Source organism: Haemaphysalis longicornis, unplaced genomic scaffold, assembly GCF_048455015.1.
Source record: "Haemaphysalis longicornis isolate Haplotype H1 unplaced genomic scaffold, Haemaphysalis longicornis Haplotype H1 scaffold_3, whole genome shotgun sequence".
Lineage (NCBI taxonomy): Eukaryota > Metazoa > Arthropoda > Arachnida > Ixodida > Ixodidae > Haemaphysalis > Haemaphysalis longicornis.
Window position 1 is genome coordinate 202943697 of NW_027526335.1, and position 22192 is coordinate 202965888.

Below are 22192 nucleotides of genomic sequence, written 5' to 3' on the forward strand. Positions count from 1 at the left end.
TTCCCACCTTCTACCTTAAAACATATTGCCTAAATAATGAAAAAGTGAAAGTATCAGTCACCCAACAGAGATGGCGCAAACGGAAACGGAGTCACGTGACAAACACCAGATTGACGGCGGCGCACCCAATCTCTCAAAGACGCACATAAAATAATTCTTTGCACGCTACATTTTCTAAGTCATAAACAATTATAAATGTAATGGTACGATTCAAGCCATGCTAACATTCGCAAGCTGTTAAGCTGAGCCGCCGATTGCTATTGCGATGGTCATCGCTGGTTCTGCGCATTCACAAGCCTGATATCTCCTTGTTTACATCATGGCGGCTAGTATCGCGCCTGCCTTACACTCTTCTGCTCGTCTGTGGACTGTCACTTGAGTCTGATAGAACAGTTTTGCTCCCTCACGTAAAGCTGCGTGCCTGAACGATGCTCGCAGGCAGGTCGGTGGCTGAACGAAGTTTTCACTCAGGCCGGTGGCCGAAGCTGTGTGTATGTGTGTGTTGTCGTCATGTTCACTTCGCGATAAAGTGAAACGACGAGCTCCCGCGTTTGGACTGTTCTTACCACGTTGGAATTATCACTAGAGAAAATTCAACCCGCTCCGCGTATGTGCAGAGTGGGCTTTTTTTAAACCTCGGCTTGCACCGGAGTGAAGTCGCTTGTTCGCCCCCGTAAATCGCCACAAGCGAATGCTTCCCTTACAAAGAACAAGAGACAATCGATCGCCTGATAATTTTGCGCTTCGGCCTCAAAGCACATATAATGACGATGTGTTTGTTCTAAACCGTATCTTGAGTGTGTTAAAGTTCAAGTAAATGTGTGCGCCAAACCGGGTCTTTCGATTATGGCCATTGTGTGCGCTATGCTTCCGCTGCGGTGCGCACTTAGTAAAACGAGATTTGTATGATGTTATGCGCGCTTCTCATTCCGTAATGGCGCCAAGTAGTTTGTTAAAAGCTGCTTGGGTGCTCTTAAAAGCTGTACGCACACTTCTGCAAGATCGATAATAGGCTACTGACTTCGCTAAACATTCAACCAACGCCGGAATAATGGTTACCGTATGAAGAGGCAGAGCTGCCCAAACGTTATATAAAACGCGCGTCGCAATGCCGACGTAGCGGGCCGCAAAATTTTAGCGTTGCATACTCTTACAAGTTAATTAAACTAACAGATGGCGCCACGCTTTTAGGCCAGTCAACGCCGCCGGAATTGGCTAAGTGCATCAAAGGGAATAAAACCCGAATATCCATAACGAAAATGGAAATCAAAGAGCGCTGTTGTCGTCGTTTGCACTGCTGTTTTACGGTCAACTGAATGTGAAATGCGACGCGGCAGAAACCAGCTTCCCACGTCCCGTGTGGCACTACGGTAGACGAACAGGGAGTGGCAGGCAACAGAATGGTGGGCGGGAACGTGGCTTGTCGTGTTCGCCGAGTGCGCGTCCTGTGGATCTTGCGGCTTCGATGGTTCGCTCGGCTGGTTTTATTTGTCCTCCTAAGACAACATCGCTCTCTCACTCGCTTTCGGCAACCGTTGACGTCACGCGAAACGTCGTGAAATGGCGCGACGAATAAAATACGTTTTTCAATTGCGAATTTCTCGGCAATTAAAATATCTATCGACGCAGAATAACCGGTGAAATGGCTTGGGAGCAGTAGAACTTTCGTATGAGCGCAGCTCGCTATTTTCCTTTAGTGTTCCTTTAAACAGTAAACAAAGAAGAGCAGTTGTTGATAAAAACATCCGTTGGAGTGCGCTAGTTCTTCGCAATATACTAAAAAGAGAAACGGCGAAGAAAAACTCATCAATGTGACGTGCACAGACGAATATAGGCGAATCGAATGCTGCGGCGATCCCCGGCGAGCATTTATCTATCAGCGCTATTCTTTCTGGAACGACCTACTCAGGCATAGAACATTGGCGATTAAACAATATCCTAGTCTATTGACGACACGGTGGGTCTTCGTATCCAACGAATTCCCCGGCACGGTTCAGGGTAAAACGGCAGAGGCACTCATCTGGAAATAGAAAACGCAGACAGGCCTGACTAGGTACTGGTACAGAAATATTTCAGACATATTCGCGGTATTGATGATGATGGTTTGATTTTATTGGCGCAAGGGCGACACGGGCAAAGAGCGCCACACAGAAGTTATTTGATGAGGAGACAACAAGAAATAAAATGCAAAGACCTGCACAGAGGTCTTGGAGACCCCGTGAGCAGGTGCGAGTGCGTTGCGTGAGTGTGCCCTATCCGTAATCTAGCCAAGGCGACTTCAGTGTATCTATTGCGTGTGTCGGTGGTGTATGGTCCGAAGTGTGGTTTTATTACGTGTAATTTGTTGTCGGTTTGTTCGCTCCAGTGTGTTTGCCATGTTTTGCGAAGTTGTTGTCTGATGTGTGGTTTCACGTCGGTGTAGGGTAATGTGGTTATGTCTACTGTATTCGAGAGTGTAGCAGCAACGGCCATTCGATCCGCTGCTTCGTTCCCGGCTATACCACAGTGGCCAGGGACCCAGCAAAGGACTAGTTCAAATTTGTGGATATACACGGACATAATACCCTTGACTATTAGATTTAACACGTGATTTTTTGAAGCCTTTGTTGACGACAACGCCCGCACGACACTGAGGGAGTCTGTATATATAATGGATTGTGGGATGTGACTTTGAAGGATATGGTTAACAACAAGAAGTACACCATAAGCCTCTGCCGTAAAGATACTCGTATTACTGTTAAGAGTTTTAGTGACATTAAGGCCGGGCCAATGCGCCGCGCAGGACACACAGGTGGCAGTTTTAGAGGCGTCCGTATAAAATTCAGAAAATTGATACTTCTGCTGCAAATAGAAGAAGTGCTGCAGAATTGCACATGTGGGAGCTCGGTTTTTATCTACATGTGTGAAGGATGTGTCGCATGATACAGGGCGGAGATGCCATGGTGCTATAAAATTTGTTTGAGAACTTTGTATGGTGTCTAAAAAGGAGACAGAAAGCTCTGACGCTTCCTCTCTAACTCTGTAAGAGAAGGGCGCAGAGAACGATGGTCGGTTTAGGAGTAGTGCAGTCATAGACGTACCATAAAAAGCCGATTTAAAAGGATTGTGTGGCATAGATGAAATTTTAAAAGCAAAAAGGAGATCTGTGTATGCTCGCTGACGTTGTAGGTTCCACTTATTACACTCCACATAGAGGCTTTCGACCGGGCTAGTCCGGAATGCGCCACATGCCAACCGCAGCCCCAGATGAAGCACTGGGTGCAGCATTTTGAGGGATGTCTTACATGCTGGCCCATAAACAACGCTTCCATAGACTAATCGTGAACCTATCAGGCTGGTAAAAACACGTAAAAGAAGTTGTTTGTCAGCCCCATATGAAGAGTGGGAGAGTACCTTGAGTATATTTATGGCCTTTAAGCATTTATGTTTAAGTTGTTTTATGTGTGGAATGAACGAGAGCTTTTCGTCAAGGACTACACCTAAAAACTTGTGTTCATTTCTGACTGGAATTGAGACACCATTGAGTTTGATGTCTGCATCCGGCCGAATGCCGCGACTTTTCGAAAACAAAACACAAGTACACTTCACTGGATTAAATTTAAAACCGTTGCTATCTGCCCAGCCAGCTAGCTTGTTAACCCCAAGCTGGACTTAGCGCTCGCAGATAGACAGGTTAGAAGACTTAAAGGATAACTGCACGCCGTCTACATAGATTGAGCAGGAAATGGTTGGTGGCAGAGCCTTGCGAAGAGAGTTCATTTTTACAATAAACAAAGTGCAACTCAAAACTCCACCTTGCGGAACACCGTTTTCCTGCACATGAACTCTAGAGAGTGCAGTTCCAACTCGCACGCGAAACGTTCTTTTAGAGAGGTAACTGGCAAGCGTGTTCCACATGTTACCCGACATACCAAAGGACTTCAAATCGCTGAGGATGCCGTACCGCCAAGCAGTGTCGTTTGCCTTTTCAAGATCAAAGAATACTGTCATACAATACTGCTTATGGAGGTAGGCATCTTTAATATACGACTCTAACGCAACGAGTTGATCGTTCGTAGATCGCCCCGCCCTAAAGCCTGCCTGGCAGCTCTCGAGAAGACCGTTGTACTCTAAGAAGTACACGAGTCTCCTGTTTATCATCTTCTCGAAGAGCTTACACAGGCAGCTTGTCAGGGCAATGGGGCGATAACTGGCGGGAGAGGAAGGGTCCTTCCCTTCCTTTAGGAAAGCCACTACTATGGCCTCCCTCCAAGAGCGTGGGAAGTGCCCCGAAAAAAATATTTTATTGTAGAGGTGAAGAAGTGTTTCAAGCGTGTCTGCATGTAAGTGTTGTATCATTGTGTATGAAATCCTGTCTGCACCTGGAGCTGAAGGTTTACAAGTACCGAGTGCGACCTTCAGCTCATGAAGTGAAAAGGGGGTGTTATAGGATGAGTTCGACTTATTAGTGTCTCGCAAGGACTTCTTCTCACATGATGCTTTGTGTTTAATGAAAGTGTTGGTGTAGTGTGCTGAACTGGACACGTGTTCGAAGTGTTGCGCAAGTGTGTTAGCCTGGTCTTCCAGTGTGTCCCCTGTTGTACTAACCAGGGGCAGGCTGTGTGTCTGTTGTCCTTTTAGTTTTCGTATTCGTGTCCAGACTTTTTGTGTGTCAGTGTATGAGTTGATGGAAGTGAGGAAGGTGCGCCAACTCTCCCTTTTCGCCTCACGACGCACTCGCTTCCCAAAAGCCTTTGCCCGTTTAAAAGAAATGAGGTTATGTGACGTGGGGTACCGGCGAAGGACACCCCACGCCTTGTTCTGGGCCCTGTCGCGCCCGCCTGCAGTCCTCGTTCCACCAGGGCCTCCTTGGGGTGCGGGACCCACTGGAGGCCTGGGGAATGGACTTTTCAACGGCGTCGACTATGTGCGCCGTGACGAGTTGGGCTGCTTCCTCCACGTGTAGGTGTTTTATGGTTGTGTGGTGTAGTTTAGATGTTTCTGTGAATGTACTCCAGTTTGCTTTTGATTCATTAAACCTGTTATGGGCAGATGGACTGCATGGGCCTTTACCTCTGTATGTTAGGGATGTGGGGAAGTGGTCACTACCATATGGGTCCGTGCCCACGCCCCACTCAAGACATGGAAAGAGAATTGCAGAACCAATTGCCAAGTCGAGATGTGAGTACGTATTATGTCCTAAGTTATGGTATGTAGGCTGTGTTTTGTTGAAAAGGCATGCTCCTGAAGATGTAAGAAATTTCTCTATCAGGCGACATCGGGCACCCGTTCTGGAGGAGCCCCAAAGAGAGTTGTGCGCATTAAGGTCGCCTGTTAGGATGTATGGTGCGGGCAGCTGGTCGACCAGCGCCTCGAAATCAGAGCTCGAAAGTGCATGATCAGGAGGAATGTAAATGGAGCACACCGTTACCAACCTATTAAATATTATTGTTCGAATTGCTACAGCCTCGAGGACAGTGTTGAGAGTGACAGGGTGGCAGGCTAAGGATTTCCGGGCGACAATTGCCACACCTCCTGAAGAGTGTGTGCAGCCAACCCTGTCCTTTCTGAATACCATGTACCTATTTAAGAAATTTGTCTGTTTGGAATTGAGGTGAGTCTCTTGGAGACACATGAGACTTGGCTGATTGGCATGCAGGATATCATACACATCATCAAGATTTTTAAGGAGGCCTCTGCAGTTCCATTGAATGATGTTTTCTGTTCCCATTATTTAGGTTTAAGAATGAATGGAGTGTGTGTATGTGTTCATGTGTCGTCTTTCGGGGCTGTTACTCTGGGGTTAGGCTTTTTAGACCTGTCTGTAGGCTTGGAAGCTGGTGGCCGCTCCTTGCGCTGCGTTGCAGGCAGGAACGGCCCGACATCCATCTCGTCGTAGGATGTCCGAGGGGTGCCCGACGGACCGGGCCCCCCAGACTTGGCCCCCCCTCGGGAGCCCTTCGTTTGAGCCGCCACTGCCGAGGGCGTCCGGGGCACCAGAGGTGGCACGGGCGGTGCGGTGACGGTGGGAGCCGGTGCGGGGCCCGTGGTGTCCATCACCTCGGTACCCTCCAACGGACTGGAGGACGGGGAGAGAGAGGCGGGAGCGGCACCGGTCCCGACAGAAGTGGTTTGAACCACGACCGCTGCTGCCTCAGCAAGCGGCGTGGTGCCGGGTTGGGCTGCGTGAGGCAACCCAGCGGGGGGCGGGGGCGGGACCAGGTCAGACTCGCTGAACTGGGTCCCTGTGGAAACCAGACGCCGCTCCGCCCCCGGCGAGCCGCGTCTGCGTACCTCCCCAGAGGGAAAGAGGCGAACCTCCTTCGCGCCTCTGGGCAGGTGATGTTCTCCGTGACCTTGATGTTAATTATCTTTTTTTCCATTTGGAATTTTTCACACTTGCGGGAGTACGCTGCATGCGGCCCCCCGCAGTTTACACAAGTGAAAGTTTTGGATGGACAGTTCTCGCTCGGATGATCGTGCGCCGCGCATTTTGCACACGTCGTTCGGCCACGGCAAGAGTTCGTACCGTGCCCGAACCTCTGGCACTTAAAACAGCGCCGCGGGTTCGGGATGTAGGGACGGATGGAGCAACGAATAAAACCTGCGTTTATGTATTGTGGAAGAACTGCGCGGTCGAAAGTCAAGATAATGTGTTTGGTCGGAATATCCCTGTCGTCTCTGCGGACAGTGATGCGTCTCACGGCAGTGACGCCCTGATCCTTCAAGCCGGCAAGGAGATCCGCATCCGTTTCGTTCAGGAGGTCTGTCTCGGATATCACACCCTGCGAGCTGTTGAGGCTCCGATGGGGTGTGACCCGGATGTCGAGATCAGCCAGTCTAGTCTGAGCAAGAAGCTTTGCAGACTGCTGCTTGTCATTTATTTCAATTAGGAGTTCACCAGTCTTTTGTTTTTTGCACTTATACGATTTTCCTACTATGGCTTCAAGATACTTGGCAATCAAGAAGACTGACTCAGATGCAAGAGGGTGGGTTGGATTGATGGATTCCATGACAAGAAATCGAGAAAAATTATCTGGTTCAGGAAATGTCAAAGATGGCAATGAAGGAAAAGATACTTCGGTGCGGCTCCTTTTCAGGGACCGATCACGTTTGGGGGGGGGGTTTAGAGAATGCCATACATCATAGTATAGAAGCAGGGGACGGGGGTACTTTCTTCTCAAACCTTACCCTGATAGCCTGAGAGGTCCCGGAGCTCCCTGCCTGGTAAACAGACAGGGAGCCCATCCGCCGGAGCTTGACCTGGGCTCCAACGGCCACCGTTTGAGGCTTCTACCCTTCACCTTTAAACACATCACCACTGTAGGTTACAGTTTATGTTGGGGGCTCGGGGTCCGCGGTGTCACCAACACCGTCACCATGAATACTCAAGGTGCCCCGTGCGGGGTATTCGCGGTATTGCTCCATCCCCCAGTAGTGCAAGCGGAAGCGCCAGCGGCCTCAAAAATATAAGCCAGATCATGCGTAGGCCAATGATCATCCCCCTGAGTAGCAGCAACTGCATTTGCCATTGCACAGCTGGCAATGCCTATGTGTTAGAATTGAGTCTGCTGCATGCTCGGCGACGCTGGCGCGAATGGACCGGAAACGCCCTGAGTGCGGAGTAAGGCTGTCGTTTCTCTGAAAATCAAATGATATAGTTTGGCGCTCTGGACGTTCTCGCATCGCGTGCCTAAAGTGAGCAAACGCTCGTCGCCACGCGCCCTTCGACAGAATTAGTACAGCGTTTTTTTACGCTGACACTTGTAGCGCCGTCCCTACAACTGGAATGGAAGTACCCGATTTTTTTCTTTCGTAAGTAACTATCAAAGCAATGCTAAGCTCTAGCAGGATGATCAGCCTTTCTGTAATGTGCAGTTAAACCCGGGTTTAATGGAGTTGCCACAACTTTGAAGTTTTTGTGTTACATGCTGGTTTTAGTTCCATGCTGGTTTTGAGTTAAGCGCCACGTGGCTGAAGCAGAAACGAAATAAAAATGCTAGACATGAGTTATGGTCAACTCAGCCTTAAGGAATTTGTGTCACGGATAAAAACTGCGTCATTTACGCCTCCTGCTTTTCCGCAAACTTATTTACTAAAAAATTTCCCCCTAAAAGCAAGTTCCACTTAACCGGTATTCCCAAACGTGCCCTAAATATCACTTATGACTTTTGACACTTCCCGGTGCCTTAGCCATTTTAGCACCAAACGTATGCTGAAGGGGCGTCTTTTTATGATCTTGATGCTTTTGCCACACTCAAAACTGTTGAGAAGATGCTTACTGCGATAATCTACCGGGCGGCGATGTCCTTCTTTCTCGCTGGTACAGCCGGCATTTAAAGTTGCGAGCTTGTTTTGAAAAAGCAAAACGTTTTTTTTGTTTTCTGGCACCATAAGTCATCGCCGACAAAACGACACCACAGATGGCAGTAGAGGCGCTCGAATATTCGCGGTCGGGCCGGCCTAGCAACTAGACGAAACCGCACCCATACTGGAAACGCATACTAGTTTGGCATGGGCAAAGTTCGCTAACTTAGTGCACTTCTCCGTCCGATTTTTCAAAAAAGTGTAAACATCAACGGCTAACCAGCGTAGCGAAGTCGTTAAATGACGGTTAGGCGTCTTAACGCCTTCGTTACACACAGGTAGGAGACACATGGGTTTTCATGGGACTGCCAATGGGGAATTAAAAAACTTAAATCCATGAATCATTACACTCGGGTTCGTTACAAGCAGGTTTAACAGTATCTCTATGGCTGCTATAGGAAGAATCTGGAGAGGACTATAAAGAGCGCTCTTACCCTTATTCACTCTCAGCAGGAGATGCGAAATACCGGTCATGACCGCTGTGCTCATCAACGCTACCCCAACAATGTGAACGAAGGGGCGGTCCTTGGCGTAAATATTTCATTCGGGTCGAAGATATGCTGGGAGCATGCGACACGCACTACTAAGCATGATATGAAATGCGCAGGCGACACGAATGCGACGCGAATAGCACAGATTAACACCGTGGTTCTGTCGGCCTAAACAGCTGAGCTGTTCAGGCAGACACCATGACGTGTCGCGTAGCGAGAAAACCGAGCACACGTGAGCTCGTGCATCGCGGCGGGTGCCCGGCATCTTCCGGGCTTGCACGTGGCTTGCGCTGCATGCGGAGCTCTCCGCCTTTGTCGTCGTCGTCGTGAAGTGATCGGCGTCCCAGGGCCCGCAACGCCGACGATGATGACGGCGAGTCGGTCAAGCCAATCTAGCGCAATCATCAATGTGGAGCAGCTCGACCAGCTGACGAAAAAGGGGATGTCTGCCCAGGCGAGGCCGCTGTGCAAGATATTTGCCTCACATGGATGCGCCGCCGTAAGACCGGCGAAAGGGGTGGCGACGATTGCTACTGAATAAAATACTGTACATATTCTTATGGCCTCTGCTTTGGACAGGCTATCAAAAAAGGTTTGCACAGCTGGGATCCGGCTACTCCCCTCGGATCCGATGTCAGTTTGGGAGGAATTAGGTCGACCCCTAGTTCTGCTCCTTCTCCAGTCGTGCACCACAAGTGCGAGCTGTGCCAATTTTTTCTCAGTTTCGCTTATTTGTGGAGTGAAACTACAAATTGTTCACACTGCGCACGGGTAGCGCAATATTTAGGTAATACAAAAATAGTCGTCGTTTCGGGTAGAAGTTGCCATTAAGCTATTTCTGTGTATGCTATCAATAACAAGGGGTCCCGCTGCAGTTTATTACCCTGTGACCCCTTTCTTTATTGACTATATTTCAGTGATGCACCCTCTTGTGACAAAAATAACGTTCTCTTCTCTTCTACTCTATTTTATTCTATTCTATTCTATTCCACCACCACCCGCCACGAGTATGCACCGTTACCTGCTTCGGGAGCCGTCCGAGTTGACATTACTACTTCATTTCTGGTCTGTATGCCAGCCCAAATGAAAAGGACATCGCCTGGTAAGGCAGACATGCGACGGGTGTCATTTTTAGTCGGAGCATCGGCTTTCTCACTGCTGTCAGTGTAGCTGCCCTTTGACAGCTGCCTTGCCGCCGCACTCAAGTGTCGACAGAGCGTCGCGCATACGCTCGCGCATCGCCCACAAATACGCACGCGTTAAGCCATTGCGCGCATAGCCACACTTCGCCAGGGCAGAAGCGTAGGACACTCCAAATGCTCAGTGGAAACCTCACTTCTGGGGAGTATGCCCCTCCGTGTCTATACGCATAAGGCCTCGTTCAGAAAGTTACCCGCCGCGGTGGCTCAGTGGTTAAGGCGTTGCGCTGCTGAGCACGAGGTCGCGGGTTCGATTCCCGGCCGCGGTGGCCGCTTTTCTGATGGAGGCGAAAAGCAAAAACGCCCGTGTGTACGAGATTTCGGCGCACGTTACAGATCCCCAGGTGGTCAAAATTAATCCGGAGCCCTCCACTACGGCGCGCCTCATCGCCTGCGTTGCGTCGGCGCGTTAAACCCCACAATCAATCAATCAATCGTTCAGAAAGTTGCCGCAACTGTCGTAATATCTTTAAATAATCACGTCATTTATCGTCTAAGGCAACCGTAAAACGCTTTCGTCCATAGCAAATGACATAGCTGTTACGTCGGTGGTATAAACAAACCATTACAAATAGAGGGCAGTTCGCACTAGTGGCAAGAATTCTAGTCACTCAGAAAAACTGGCTGCCCCACCTAGTCTATTCTTGGTTCAGCCAAGCTTATGCGTGCTTAGAGTTGGAGACTCATCCAAGTGTTTTTCGTAGTTATGTTTTGGGACTTGGTGGTCTTTTTTCCGCGTGGTGTCGTCGCTAACCAACCCAATTACCAATTATTATCTGTAATGGAAGTGTGCACAGTGTACGCGCGCCGACAGGATTTGCGGTTCCGGGGGGAGCATTGGGACGAGTGTTTGCTCAAAATATGTGAACTCGCCCAGTGGCGCGCGTTCTGCTTGCGTGCCCCGGTGTACCGGAGGCTACTTAAGGAGTTCATTAAGGTTATCGTTTCACGGCCTTGCATTATTTCTTCCTTTTACACTGACAATACTGCACCAGTCGTTGCAGCAAGCCATAGAGTGAGCACGCCGGGAAACGTCTCGAAAAGCGTGCTTCTACCAGTTCTATCAAGCTTCCGACAGGTGACAGGACCGGTCCACCAGAGCGCGGCGAGGAAAAGTTATACAGGTGCCGGCGCGGGCGATGACGTCCTCACTGGGCTGGGTTTTCGTGCGCCCGTTCGTTCGCCAACCACTAGCCGAAACAGCATCGCTGATCTTTCCAATCTCTCTGTTTACGCGCCTAGAGCGCGCAATAGAAGCACCCATTTTCGGAAGGCACGCTTCCTTACACTTTCCCCATACATTTCTTTCGACGCTCCGACTCCCCTCCCGGCAGATAACAAAGCAGTGATTGATGATAATAATCATGATGATGACGTTTCTTTCTGGAACGTTTTTTTTTGGCGGCACTATGGTGCACCTGCAGATATCTATAAAATTTGCATGTGCAGTAATATACCGATTAGCTGTGAACAATGTGGTTGATACCTATTTCATATGAATCGGCAAAGCACGAAAGGGAAATGTCCCATGACAAGATCTTCCTAATGTTTATTCTGCATCGATATGAACCTGCAACAGGCTCTTCTGAACGTTTACTCTGCATCGATATGAACTTGAACATCGCTACTTATATATCGTCGGTATGACTCCGTCAGAAGCATAAACATTAGACAGTGAATCACACGCACCGGGTGACTGCGTAAACCCGAATGAAACTATACGCGCTCACAAACCATGCCAACGAAACCGAACGGGTAGGCAGCGAATTGTTTGGTGATCTCACGGTCTGTTGCAGTGAAAGAGCATGATTTCCGGGGCATTCTTGTGGGTGTACTTGGAGAGCGACGACCTGCTGGCACGTCGTTTGGAAAATGTGCGACCACTACGTTTCTGCTCCGTGGAGTTTGCGGTAGACGGTTGTACTGGGACGAGCTTAGCTGGTGCCAACTCTCGGTGCTCATCGGCATCGTGATGCACTACTTCGCTTCACCCCTCCTATAAGGCAGCACCATTCATATAGACGAGGTTATAGGAAGGATGCATGGCGCGTTCATGCAGCTGTGTGCGCTCCAGCTCATAGCGGAGTAGGTAAATCGCCTGGCACCTCCTGTTGCGGTGACAGAGTTCTCGACTCGAATCCTGGCACAGCAGCGTCAATGCAACTTTTACTGGCGCTCTCATTTCCGTGACGCATGTTACGTCAGTCAGGTTTCGGTGAATTCCGGCATAAAACACTTCCGTGTTAAAATTTAAAAAGCAGTTTTATGGTTTTACCCCAAGCAATACTTTTTGACCGATTCTGCATTTGGCCAGAAATAACTTCTTTAAAAGAATCTCGGACAAATGCTTGTCTGATCGATTTATCCATTTGGGTCTTGCTAATGGATGTTGCTAAAAACTACACAAAAGAAATTTTGAAGTTTCCTGCCTTCGACGCTGGTAGAATGGCTAAAATCCCTTTTTCAAAATGACACGACTGACAAGCTGGGAAGGCCTAACAAGCGATATCAACGCCTAGCCAAACTGCTCATCAAAACGGCGGTGAAGTTTAGCGAGAAAATTATGATTATAGTGTAGCATGTGAATGCTGCTATAATACTTCAAAAATACACGCGGCAGACAGCGAGGAGACCTGAAACGGCTTTTCATATATTGGTTTTGTCGCAAGTTAGTTGAGATGTGGAACTAGTTTTTATTTGCACAGATGACACACACAGGTATATAAACACTGCTCGCTAACGTTTTTTCATAACGCACTTTAAACAACACTCAAGATTACGGGAAAACTTCGTGTTTTTGCACATTCCTCACTAACTACCCAGCCAGTTCATATTTCCAATTTCTTTTGCTTGCAAATGCTCCCCTTCAGTTCTCCAAAAACTAATTACAGTATTTTGTCCCAACACACGTTATAAGAGGCCAGCGGGATTTTGTAGGTTACACCGATCTGAACGTGTATTCGGGTTTCATTTTCTCGCGTGCGGATAGCGCTCGCAATCTATTCCAACGTCCTGGAACCATGCGCATCCTGGAACCATGTTCCCGTGCTAGGTATCATGAAACTAAGACTGAGTACCGTTCATGCCAACTGAGATAACACTTCCCATGGGAACCCGCCGCGGTGCCTCAGTGGCTGAGCCGTTGCGCTGCTGAGCACGAGGTTGCGGGTTCGATTCTCGGCCACGGTGGGCGCTTTGATGATGGAGGGGAAAAGCCAAAACGCCCGAGTGCACGCGATTTCGCCCACGTTAAAGAACCCCAGGTTGCCAAAAATCCGGAGCCCTCCACTACGGCGTGCCTCATCGCCTGCGTTGCGTCGCCTCGTTAAACCCAACGATGAATCAACTTCCTATGGGTAAGTAGGCATTTCAGGGCATAATCTTTGTGCAATCTATTTCGGTAGGGCGCCAATAAAATTTCAGTTCTAGCGGTATCCCAGTACCGCTGGACTCCGGGAAGACCCCCTGTGGTTACACAAGGCGGAAGTCGCCTAATGTGTACTTTGCGGTGCACTAACACAACTGAAGAGGTGCTATGCCGAATAGTGTCGTTAATAAGTGGCCGACCTTAGCAGCGGCCGGTACTACCGCTAGTGTAAACATAAAAATAATAACCTACTAAAAACGGAGCCGTGAAGACAGCGTATTGTACTTTCATTTTGGTTGATGAAACATGCTGTTATTCTTGTGGGACGTAATTCCTATGGTATGCCGGTTACCCGATTTAGAATATACGTCGAGTGTTTTGGTAATAAAACGTTGATTGGCCGAGTATCAAATGCTACCCTATTTTACAAAACAAATAGGACGTTAGTATTTTTTTTCTACCATTGTTTGTTATTTTGTTCTTTACAAGACCGAGCGATAATTAAGAAAGGTATTTTTTAGAACCTATATTTTGTCTGCTTATTATGTGATGGCGTTTAAAAACACGGCACAGTCTATTGGTTAGGACTCGTAAAGAAAACGAGGCGAACTAAACCGGCATTCCCTTTTTATTTTTGCTTCTCCAACCCTTGCTGTAACCAACATTTCTTAGTGTGAGAAATAGCGTTCACTTTCAATGCCTGTAAGCGTAAATAATTTGTTCTGGAAGTTTATTCATTCTGTAGAACAGTCCGTGCGCAGGAACTTACGGCTACATTGTCCTACACTGATGAAAGTGCTGCTCAATAAATCTCCTTGCCCACGGACAAATTACTTTAAACAATTTTCTTGCAGTACGCGCTGTACATTCCCGCTGATTAGGTCATTAACCCTACCTGGTTATTTTGTAGGGCGCCCTCGCACACGTACAATTTGCACTGATGATAATCGATTTCAGCATTTTGTAAGTTTATACTCACCATATTCTGGTCTTCAACTCAATCCGTAGTCCGGAATTTCTGAGCTGATAGAAATTATTTAATGTCCTGTGTTTTTCTTCACTTTTTATGTAGCTCTAAGCAGAAGAAAATTATGACATATCCTGTTTGCTTCCTCGATTACGTTATTCAACTGTAAGCCGATCTGAGGACATCTGATCGTGTAACGGTGTGGTTTCGTTCAAGCAACAAAGCAGCGTTCACACACTTCGAAATATTGAAAACCGATGTTTATATTCATGACGACTCTTTGCCTATCACTACGCCGCATTTTGCACTACGTCCGAGATATAAGCTTGAAATCCCAAGTGCTTGAAACATGTATTTTTAGTCTGTGTATTGTTTGTTTTTACAATGTGACACCACTCCTGTGATAATCCCATCACGGGATTGATAGTAAAAAAAAGTATATTTTGTACGCTTTGACTGGGCTATTTTTCGTGGTTATGTGTCCACAAAATACCTTTTGCGATGGCAAAAAACTGCCTTCAGCAAATACCTTTTTACATTTTTCATAAAATTTCTAATGTTTTGAGGCAAAAAAGTGGCAATTGACCACTATTTTTACATATTACAATATTAATTCTGACTACAATAAATTCCGGTACGTGTCGGCCAAATTATTTTCCAGGTCCTCCGTCACGCATGCTACAGAGCGCAAGAACGACGTGGTCAACCATGTGTCGTCTTTGTGGTTCACCTTAAACCACACCTGGCAAGCTAAGAGACTTATTTTTCGCAATGTTTGTTGTAGCGTCTCGTCTACGCACGGTGAGAGTGGAAATATTCCTATAAACTACGATTTGGGTCTTGTTCTCATTGTTTTGTCCCAACCACGCGGACGCTCCCTTTTTTTTCCCATATTTGAAGCGGAGAACCCGTTTTTTTATCGCATAATGCAGGGACGCATTGTTGGATAGTGAAAAGATGCAAAGCTGTCTTAATTACATAGAATCTCATTGTTCGATATATGATGTTCTTGTTTATTCAGAAAGTTCTGCAAAGGCCAGAGCCCCAGGCCGGAGCCTGCAAAACAGGTGCAGCAGCGTTCCTTTTGGTTCGAATCAGCGCATATTTTTATTTGCTGCTCTTACGGCCCTCTGGTTTTCTATTTGGTCGTTGCATTGAAACTGCGCCCTGAAATATACCTCCTTCACTACATGACCCTGCCTCATTCATGACTAGTTTGAAATGCGACGTTGAATACTCTCTTCAAGTAATCGGTTGGTGGTGCCTCAAACTCATGACGTTTAAAGCGCACCGCCAGAACAAAACTTCCGGCGTTATCTTCTTTTTGAGATCTTCCTATCTTGCAAGGTTATCTGCACGTTAAATATGTTTGCCCGAAAAGACGTTTGAGGTAAATACACCTAAAATATACGCACCAAAAAATATAAAGCCGCGCCGTAGGCCACTCCGAACAAAATCCTGAGCTTGCAAGCAAGGTCCCACTTGTCGAGGAGGCCTTTGCTGCCATACAAAAAAAAGACGAAACAATTATTTTCTTCTACACTACAAATATCTCCACACAGTGCAATAAAAGTAGAATTAAACATCCATTAGTCCAAATTTTTGTAGTCCTGAACAAGTTGGACACATGTTTGCCGACATTTACAACCGTAATTCATAACCCAAGTTTCCTGCAAAAACACGCATTCTCAGAACAGTGTTTTGGGGACAACGGCCGACGTAGTAAATATGGGAAACCATCTCGAGGTGTAATGAAATGAAAAACGTTCGCAGTCATAAAACAGCGCAAACACGACTGGTACAAAAAAGGCAGGGGGATAGAGGCCCTGACTATACCTAAATTTATTTCAAGAAACCAGCATTTATATACACACACGTACAGTTATGCGGAATAACTGCGTCCATCAATAAAAATAGCTGCACGTTTTTTCGTCGCCCTTCCCCACGCACCGCTCTTTCCTCAGCCAAACAGCTTCCGTATCTAACAGCGATAAGAAAGCATGGGTTATGCAGTTCTCTACACGTACGTATTGTGAAAAGCTTCCACTACTTCTCTTTTTGTTTTGGCGGGGTTGGTCGACCAGAGCAGGCATGTTCACATCGGCTCGGGCTTTTATGACCCTTTTTTCGGGGCTAATTATTGGTTAGCGTGGGTTAACTTTATCAATGTGTCCGTGAAGGTGCGTGTCAACAACCAGTACCAGCCGCTAACAAAAGGTATGTTGTTCGCCCATTTTTCGGGACTTTTCTGAAGAAGCCCGGCAGTGTTGCGACAAGCCTAATCGCACAGCTGGGGCCGTAATCTGCTGATCCGATGCGGCTCGGATGCTCGTGACGTCAAAATGACGTAAAAATCGCCAAAGCTCCCCCCTCGGAGCATGGCTCGGAGATCACGGGTAGTACGTCATGTCCGGAAGTGCGTGTCAATGCCTTCGGGGACAATCTCATAACTTTGAAATGCTGCTAGAATGAATAAAATTGTTTAAACATAACAAAGCATTTCCTGTTTGTGTGTTTTCACGGGCACTGCCGGCTGCTAATGCTAGTTTAACAGGTTTACACGCATTTATGTTTTTACTTTGTTCCGTTATGAGGCGCCAGGGAGCGCTGCGCGCGGCACAGCTGTTTTTAAACGAGGCATATTTGAACGCTCAGTACAGTTGCTGCACAAACATTTCGTCCCACAAGGGCGTTCTCTTGGGACGAAAAGCGACGTAAACGGTACGCTGTTGCCCGGCAGTTATATATAAGAGGACTATGACGTGAGTACGATATTTTGATCGATTTTCTAACGCCATGTTATTGTTCGGCCACTCTCGCTTGTGCAGTGAATTAAACCCGTTTTTCAAAACGCATGTGTGCGCGTTTTGCGCACGATCAGATTGCGTACTTATATTGTCACGAAGCCAAGGATGACGCAGTTGTCTTGAAGGAAAAGTACGTTTATTGTAGCGAACTTGTGCTCCCCTAACAGCTCTAAAGAATACAGAGGCGGCGAAGCAGCGGTCAACAAAGTGACTTGTGCAGGCGAGTGTCGTCGAATCGAATGCCGCGGCGTCTGCTCTGCACGCTTTTATCTTTCGGCGCAAGTGTTTCTCGAACCGTCCATTGAAATACAGAACATTGTAGATCAGAGAAGATTATTCTGGTCTAGTGCCGTTAGGGTGAAACAGCCTGCTTATCGGAATGAGATAGCCCGTGCGGCATAAAAATAAAGAATGGAAGACGCGCTTCGCGGACACAGATAACAGGGCCAGGCGTGGCCGGGCGGTAAAAACAAAGAATAAACAAACCCATACATGGTTCGCGGCAATATCATGGCAAGCTCGTTTTAATTTTTTTAATGAAAGCAGGGCTGCAAGTGCAACGTCAATGAAAAATAGTACTGACCTCCAATCTTTAGCGTCCCGAGGATACGTTACCCGCCTAGCTTTGTTTCATGAGATATATTAACATGATATTCTGCGTGACGAACTGCTCTAACAGCCTCAGCATGTATCATGTCACATTGACCACGCCCATAAAATTTTGTGTTTAATCATGCAACTTGAAGTAGTTTGCTCAGTTTTTTTTCTTAAAACATCCCGAGAATCAAACCGCCTTCCCGCAGGTATTGTTTTCATCCACGATAACCACTTCTTTGTACAAGCATAGGTACAACTGCGCAATGAGGTGTAATTTTTTGTAAGTGAGCACCTGCATTGTATCCTTACGTTAGCATATTTTGTAATTCCACTTCCCTATTTATAGCCTCTATCCTTGAGGGTTAAATAGGTAAAGCATATCGCAATACGCTTCGTTAACTAAGATAGAGACTAAATTTTCAACCCTTTGTTGTTGTTTGGCCGTTAAGCTCATAATGAACACATTTTCAGACACACTGCATCTGGAGAGCTGCTGGACGTGGAAGGCCCTGTACGAACAAGCAGTACTGTGGGCCTCAACAATAGGTGCCAACTATGAGCACTTCAACAAGCTGGAGTAGAGAAAGCAGTTTTGGCATTGCAGCACACATGAATGTGCCCTTCTTTATTTTTGCAATGAAGATAGCATTGGTCCCTGTGCACTTTAAATAACGCTGTGTACGATCACTACAGAAATGCTATAGTTGATTTTGTCACGATTATTTTTTTCCAAGTGTTGGTTACTCTTGGACGGTGCTGCGGAATGCAGGGGAAAAGGAAACAGTTCAGCATAACTTGTCACACTCTGATTTATTGAGGAAAAATTCAATACACCTTTGTAGATGCTGCTGTTGGCACGTCATAATTATTTTTTACAAGCAGGTGTCCTACATGATAAAAAAATCGCAATATCACTCTTCACAAACCTAAGCAAGCAGTCATCAAAGCACTGAGTGCTAGAATACAGGCGACTATGGGGTAAATGAAACTTTTGTAACCATTTTTCCACTTATCATGAGAATGTCAGAGTAAACCATGACAGTGAACTCTGCGTTAAGAGACAGCCTCCAACATTTTAAGCATGTTTATTTTTTTTGTATCAACACTGGAGATGCATACTTGCGTATCGTGTTCTCTTAAGTAAACTGATCTGTCAGGGATTGCCAAACAAAGTCACCGTGCAATGGTTGCGCTATGTCATAATATAACTCTTGACAGGACTGAATTAAATGTGTCCAGAAGAGTCGGCAGTATACTGACTTTTTTTTTGTTTGTGGTACATGCATCATCATTATTTGCTTCACAGCAGAATGACGGTTACAGTGTAATAAACAGAATTTTCTGAAGAGAATCTTGCCCGGTCTCTATATTCACAAGGCCTCACGACCCATCAAAACAGTAGTCACTGGCTATCCCAGATCAAGCAACACCGTGTCAAGACATAGTATATAGTGGTCGAAAGCAAAGCAACTTTTTCTGTTATCCTCACGCCACCATGTCAAACACAAAACGACAAGAAGCTTCTCTACAGAAAACAATGACGCGTCAGGGCATAGTATATGCTGCTTGAAACAACAACAAAACAACCTTCTCCCAACAAAACAAACACCGCACACCACACACAATCAGAAACGAAAGTTAAAAATGACACGTTTAGTGCCACCAAGCTGTCTGATGATGCGTTGGTTGCCCTGCTCTGCACCTGCCTGTCCTTCAGGAGCAAGAATCCACATGTCGGGGGCAGGCGCCTCCTCAGCCGCGTCGTCTGTATCACTGCCCTCGTCCACTTGCTGCTGCTGCAGCTATTGTCGTCAGTCGTTCCAACAGGCAGCCACACAACACACATTGACAATGTTGGCTGCTAGAGGAGGCCTATGAAGAAAAGCTGGTGCGACTGCAGGCAAGGAAAACAGCTCTTGAGAACTGCAATGTTGCACTTCACGACAGACCACATCGAAGCATGTGCGGCATTGTACTTTTCTTCAGATGTGTGGGGCCTGGATGACGAGCGGGGGGTGTCATGAGCCACGACTCCAACAGGTGGCCATTATTAACCCCAGAACTCGCCACCAGGCTTTACACGTCGCGCGCAACAGTGAACAGCTAGTCACACAAAGGCACTGTAGTCGGCAGTCACGGTCAGGGCCTTAATACAGGCGTCGCACACCTGAAAGAAATACGTAACACAATTATGTACTAAAGCATTAAACAAGTACACAGTTTTTAAAAAAAGGAAAAGGTAATAAACAAGAGCAAGAATACAAAGAACTGGGTTACTCAGAACTGATTCATTCCGCAACTGCATGCAACGACGAACGAGGTCGCTGTGTTGTATGTGCCTTTTCTTTAATCTTCGTTGTTTCGCGTAGCAGGGGAATTAGAGCATGCAGGCGACCTGAGAGGAAAATTGGTTACTTACAACTATAGAAAGGGCCCTCCCACCCGTCTATGCGGTACAACTGGGGAACACAACCTTCCCTCCCCACGCCGCATTTCGAAATCGATAAACCCTTAAAACGAGCCGACAAGCTGAACTTGTCACTTTTTCACTATGTGTCAAGGAGGGCAAAACATGTCAGCCGAAGTGACAAGGCGCCGAAGCAGGTAACACATGATGGGGGGCGGGGCGAGGGCGACATACGTTACGAATATATTACATGGTCCGTTATGAAGTCTTTTAGACGCCCAACACGATACACCTGTTTATCTTCCTTTATAAGCTTTTTTTCTTGCAGGACGCCACCCTATTCGATACCTGTGAACGTGTTCATTTTAGCTACATTTTTTGACATACCTTTTCGATATCATTTCACTTAGGCGAACATAGGCCGGAGAGTTAAAATATTATTTACATATGCATGCATCTGCTAAGTTGTTTTTTTACACACTATTTGATCATTCACAATTGCGAAATTTATGGGAGATCACTGCCACCACACGACTCCGCTCAAAACAAAAGCATTTCAGTGACTGCTTTTCAGACATCGCGCTTCTTTTCCCTTCGATGCAAAACAATGGGGCTACATCATTTTTTGCTTCCGTAACAAACGTAGCCAGAAACAAGTACTTACACCGTGCTTACGTCGCCGGGGTATCCAAAACTCCCGTGTGTCGAGCTCCGTCAGTGCCGACACCACACTGTGAACGCTGCGACTGGCGGCGGGGTGCGACAGTGTTTCATGGTGGCAGAAAACACTTTGCACACTGTCAGTTGCGAAGAGGGGCAAAGCACGCACAGCACCTTCGTATCTGTTGACACTTCGCTGCACCTCGATGGCCGATAAGGGCTTCCAATTTCAGCGCCTCGGCAACGGCGTGAATGCTGCGGCTGACCGACGGATGCGTCATGCCAAGAGTATCACCGCTACCGACAATCTGTGAAAGCTGCCGGTAGCGAAGAACCTCAGCGCGCACATCACGTTCGCTTCCGTAGATAGCCCCGTCGCACCTCGAGGCCTAACGTGCTCGTCAAGTGCGTCGCACAGCATCCGTGCCGGGCCCTTGTTGACACGGAAACGGCGCTGAAAGTCGCCGTCGCTCAGTCGATGCTCAGGCACGGGATCCTCCTCCAGCAGCTCCAACAAAAGTGCAAAGACAGGCGGCATATACGCAGCCATCGTACAATCCGATGCTGTGTCAACCGCGCCAGATTTCACCCGCCGGTCGCGGGAGAACGAGCGGGAGCCTTTGGCTACGTGACGTCACAAAAACCGCCAGAACATAGCCAAAATATAGCCGCGTGACGCAGGCCGGCTGACGTCAGCGCTCCGAGCCAATCGCGTGACACCCCATCCGAGCGCCTCCTCACGTGACCGCACCGGATTGCGTCTCGGATCTAATCCGAGGCGCGCCGGATGGCCAGCAGAATACGGCCCAACGTTGTCTTGGGGCAGCGGCTGTGCCAGGCGCGTAGCCAGGAAGTTTTTTCGGGGGCGGGGGGGGGGGGGGGGGTAGGAGAACCGCGATTGGAGACGGGGAATAATGTAGGGGAAATATGTAGGCAAGGCTTCTTGGGCATTATTTTTCAAACGAAGCTTGAAATAACTGATTTAACATGCCATTTGTCTATGCTGAACGCTAACAGTAAAGCCCGCCGTAAGGAGCCTAGATGATGATAATTATGATGATTTAAATTCCCGTCCGCCGGTCTAACTGTAGGCCACGGGTGATTCGTTCGTCCGTAGAGCAGGCGGTTATGTGTGCACGCGCTCCTGAGCGTGATCATGAGTGCGCTCGTGAGTGGCGCGCAGTCCCCGAAGTTCGTCAGGTGGAAGTGAGGCCGGGGCGAACACTGGGTATTTAATATCAAGATTCTCGTGTTTTAGATTATCCTTGAGCTAAGGGTATAATATCTTCTCTTTTCAGCTATAAAGTACAGTCGAGCATGATTTGAAGGTTATCGCGCCATCATCAAGCGG

The 22192-nt window shown here is 47.5% G+C and overlaps 1 long non-coding RNA gene across 1 annotated transcript; it reads right to left on the reverse strand.

Moving 5' to 3' along the window:
• Window positions 1-18763: 18763 nt before the first annotated feature.
• LOC144173662 (uncharacterized) lies at window positions 18764-21217 on the reverse strand. Its single transcript, XR_013323349.1, has 2 exons — window positions 20846-21217; window positions 18764-19941 (listed from the first exon to the last, which is right to left on the reverse strand). It is a non-coding gene; the product is annotated as an uncharacterized LOC144173662 (long non-coding RNA).
• Between the last annotated feature and the right edge of the window lie 975 nt (window positions 21218-22192).